Source organism: Gossypium hirsutum, chromosome A06, assembly GCF_007990345.1.
Source record: "Gossypium hirsutum isolate 1008001.06 chromosome A06, Gossypium_hirsutum_v2.1, whole genome shotgun sequence".
NCBI classification, from domain to species: domain Eukaryota; kingdom Viridiplantae; phylum Streptophyta; class Magnoliopsida; order Malvales; family Malvaceae; genus Gossypium; species Gossypium hirsutum.
This window is the reverse complement of record NC_053429.1, coordinates 77,054,017-77,059,038: the sequence shown is the minus strand read 5'-3', so window position 1 is coordinate 77,059,038 and position 5,022 is coordinate 77,054,017.

Below are 5,022 nucleotides of genomic sequence, written 5' to 3'. Positions count from 1 at the left end.
TGTTCTGTCTCTGCTTTAAATATTTATATGGAACTGGACTGGAAATAATACTGTAGATAGTACTGAGCCTTAGAGATAGTGCTATTGATAATGTAGTATTAGGGCTACAAAACTGGGACCATAGCTAAATTGTGATTGCGCGAAAATAACTCTAAAACTCTATCTGTTTATAAGACATTCTGTAATAAACAGTGAAACCAGTAAACTAATGTCATAAAATTCGTAATCAGATAAATCGTTATGAGTACAAGGGTTACTCGGGGAAGAGGTCGTGGTCGAGGCCGAGGTAGCACCCAAGCTGGATCTGCGTCATCTAAACACATATCAGCTGGCGAGGTACGTCCACCACCGGTTAATGAAAATGGGCCGTATGACCGGGCCGCAGGGGATGACGCTTTGTCTCAGGCCATGTTGAGGGTTTTGGAAAGGGTGGCCGGAGCTAACATCGGGCACATGAACAGGGGGTCCATTTCTGAACGACTTCGGGCCAACGGAGCTGAGATTTTTAGAGGCGTATCTGGAGTGGCCCCAAATGTGGCTGAGTACTGGTTGGAAGCCACAGAGCGGATCATGGATGACCTGGACTACTCAGTAGAACAGAAGTTGAAAGGGGCGGTGTCGTCGCTGCAGGATGAAGCGTATCAGTGGTGGATTACTGTGAGAGAGGGTACCCCAGCTGAGAGGGTAACATAGGAGCTGTTTAAACAGACCTTTGAGGCAAAATATGTTGGAGCTAGCTATGTGGATGCACGTAGAAAGGAGTTCTTGAATCTGACTCAGGGAAATAAGACCATTGCCGAATATGAGGCAGAGTTTCTACAATTGAGCCGGTATGCTAATGGCATCGTTTCCACCGAATACGAGCGCAGCATTCGTTTTGAGGATGGTCTCAGAGATGAGTTAAGGGTGCTCATAGCTCCGCAGAGAGAGCGAGATTTCTCTACACTGGTAGAGAAGGCTAAGATAGCCGAGGAGGTGAAGCAAACCGAACGGAGGAATCGTGATAAGGATCGGAATCGGTTCAGGGGGGATGCTGGACCAGCGGGTGCTGCAAATCGAAATGTTAAGAGAGCTAGGAATGAGGAACCGGTTCGAGCAGTTCCGGTGAACACAGGTAGACCGCAAGCATGTGGGGATTGCGGCAGAACGCATCAAGGAGAGTGCTGGAAGCGATTCTGGAATGGAAGCCACCTAGGTCAGTATCGGAAATTCAGAGTTTCCTAGGGTTGGCAGGTTACTACAGAAGGTTTGTGGAGGGTTTCTCGATGATGGCGGCACCCTTGACAAAACTCATAAGGAAAGGAGTACCATTTGTCTGGACCGAGAAACAGCAAAAAGCTTTTGATCGGTTGAAAAAGGTATTCACCGAAGCGCCAGTGTTGATTCAACCGGTGTCTGGGAAGGACTTTACTGTATACAGCGATGCGTCGCATGTGGGGTTAGGTTGCGTACTGATGCAAGAGGGCAAGGTGGTCGCTTATGCATCGCGACAGCTTAAGGCTCATGAGGTGAATTACCCTACGCATGATTTGGAGCTAGCAGCGGTGATTTTTGCGTTAAAAATTTGGAGACACTACTTATATGGGGAAAAGTCCATCATATACACAGATCATAAGAGCCTAAAGTATTTGTTGACTCAGAAGGAGTTGAACCTTAGGCAACAAAGATGGGTGGAATTGCTTAAAGACTACGACTGTTCGATAGAGTACCACTCAAGAAAGGCTAATGTGGTGGCAGATGCGTTGAGTCGAAGGGTTGTTACAGACTTAAGAGCCTTGTTCACGCGATTAAGTTTGTACGACGATGGAAGCTTGTTGCCAGAACTGCAAGTAAGGCCTACTTGGACTGAGCAGATTAAGGAAAAACAGTTGAAGGACGATTCATTAGCTCTCCGATTCCAGCAAGTTAAGAATGGCGAGAACAAGAACGTGGGTTGAACACTGAAGGAGTTCTGTGCTTCCGTGGAAGGGTTTGTATTCCAAAGGACCCTGAATTGAGGCAGTTAATTCTGAAAGAGGCTCATGGTGGACTCTGTGCCATGCATCCTGGAGGGAATAAGTTATATCGAGACTTGCGAGAGGTGTACTGGTGGCCCGGATTAAAACGAGAGGTGACTGAATTTGTTGGGAAATGTCTGACGTGCCAGCAGGTTAAGGCTGAGCACCAATTGCCGTCGGGATTATTGCAACCTGTGAAAATTCCGTTATGGAAGTGGGAAAGAGTAACAATGGACTTTGTGAGTGGGTTACCTTTGACACCCACCAAGAAAGATTCGGTGTGGGTAGTTGTGGATAGGTTAACAAAATCTGCTCATTTCATACCTGTTCGTACCGACTACTCACTGCAAAAGTTGGCCAAGTTATATGTGGCGGAGGTAGTGCGACTGCATGGGGTGCCAGTGTCGATAATTTCTGATCGAGACCCTAGGTTTACATCTCGATTTTGGCGAAAGTTGCAGGAAGCCTTGGGTACACGATTGGATTTTAGCACCGCTTTTCACCCACAGACAGATGGATAGTCAGAAAGGGTTATTCAGGTTCTGGAAGATATGTTAAGAGGTTGTATCATTGATTTTTGTGGAAGTTGGGAGGACTACTTGCCACTGGCGGAGTTTCCTTACAATAACAGCTACCAAGCAAGTATTCAGATGGCACCATATGAAGCGCTTTATGGGCGAAGATGTCGTACGCCGACGTGTTGGACAAAGTTGGGTGACCGACAAGTGCTTGGACCAGAATTGGTGGCAGACACTGAAAGCAAGGTTAAGCTGATAAGGGATCGGTTAAAGGAGGCATCTAATAGACAGAAGTCGTATGCGGATCTGAAGCGCAAAGAGATTGAGTTCGCTGTTGGGGATATGGTTTTCTTGAAGGTTTCCCCTTGGAAGAAAATTTTGAGATTTGGTAAGAAAGGTAAGTTGAGCCCACGGTTTATTGGGCCTTACCGAATTGTTAAGCGGGTTGGACCAGTAGGTTATCAGCTAGAGTTACCACCAGAACTGCAGCGTATCCACGACATTGTTCATGTATCCATGCTGAGGAGGTATCGATCTGACCCAACACATATCATACCAGTCGCAGAAATCGAGGTACAGTCAGATTTAACTTTCGAAGAGGAACCTGTGCAAATACTTGATCGTGACGTCAAGGTGTTGAGAAGGAAATCAGTTCCACTAGTGAAAGTACTTTGGAGGAACCATGGCAAAGAAGAAGCTACTTGGGAAACTGAGGACGCTATGCGTCAACAGTACCCTCAACTGTTCTAATAAGGTAAAATTTCGAGGTCGAAATTTCTTTAAGGAGGGTAGAGTTGTAACATCTTGATTTTCGGATTTATTCGCGGTTTTCAATATTTTGTAAAGACTTTAAAATTTTGTATTTGGATGTGAAATTAATATTTTGAGCAGGTAAATGGGCTTATAGAAGGCCCATGTGTTGGCCAAAACCCAGTTGAATTTTTGAATTTTTGGACTTAGGAGTTAGGGGTTCTGGCTAGATGGTCCTTGTATAGAGTTATGGGCAAATTGCATCACAAAAAGAGCCTTGGTAAAGTGGCCAGGGTGACGCCACTAGGCTCCTAAAAAGGTGGCGTGTGGAGCTTTGAGGGAGGCATGGGATCGATTCCCTGTGTTGACAAATAGATGCATTTATTTTTAAGTGCATGAGGGGTAGTGTTGGAGTCCAGGTGGATTCTGCTAAAGGAGAGTTTGGATCAGTCCAAATGCTTGGATTAAGGAGTGATAAGGGGAGAGATTTAAGGGATTAGGAGAGAGGTTAGGAGTTGGCCGAATTTTGGAAGTTGAAGGGGGAAAAATCGGCAGAGGGTTTTGAGGTTAGTATTTCGGCACCTAGGGTATTGAGTGGTGTCGTTCCTTTCTGCTCAGACATCACAAGGTTTTTCTTTTCTCTCTTTTTCCTCTCTACCCGAAACTACCACTTCCCCTATTCTTCTTTTTCTATTTATCTTCTTCAAAACTATTCATCAATTCTGCTGTTCATCAATACTTTTGCCGAATCCATAGAAGCCGAAATCTTGAACACACATTACAGGTACCGATTTCTTCAGAGCCAAACTCTTTAACATTGTGTTTCCATTAATCAACGATTATTCTTTCTAAACTCTAGAGACTTGTCGGCGATTCTACATCCAGGTTATAGTCTCATATCGTCATCTCCTTCACCACCCAAAAGCCGAAAGTACCATTGGTTTAGGAGCTTATACCCTAAACTTCTTCAACCCTTGGATTCGGATTTTACCATTGTTCTAAGGATAAATCTGCACCAGATTGCGTGGAGATCAAAAAGGAGTAAGGGGTAAGTGTTCATCATCTCAGATCTAGTTCTATTTTACAAAGTTAGGAAAAGCCGAAGTCCCTAAAATCTAGGGAGGCTGTCGATTTGGGCATGTGGCTCTAAGGGTTTTTAACTGACATTTTCTGTCAATGATTAGTGTCTTCTTAAGTGTTGGATTGAAGGCGTGGGTTGTTGGAGCAATCGGATTCGGAGCTAGCTATCGATTTTGGCAAAAAGGTAAGGTTTCAAAGGCTTTTAGGGACATGGTTCGATCATGGATAAGTAGGTTGTGGGTTTAGTGATTATGGTTTGTAAATAAGAACTGTGCTAATCAATTGTAGGGCATCGGAAGAGATCTCAGTAGCAGTCGTCGCAAATCAGGTGTGTACCGAACACCCTTTCTTAGTTCAATTCGGCAAAAGCCGAAATGCCGAAATTTCGGTGTTTCATGGGCTTGTGAGTATGCGAATGCTCTCAAGACGTGGAGTAATTGTTAGATCTAGCACTGCAAGGTGGTAAGTAAGTTTGTGTGACGTCTTAACGTACTTCGGGAAAAGAGGGCCTCGATGGGCCAAAATTGGGCCCAATAGGCTTACGGAGCAATATGGGTAAGAGATGGGCAAAGTAGCCTGTTAGTTAGATGGTGGAACCAAATTGCATAAAACTGCTACAAATTTACTGAAGTAGCTTGTGTAGTTGCGTAAGTTACGAAATTACCCCTAAAGAGCAT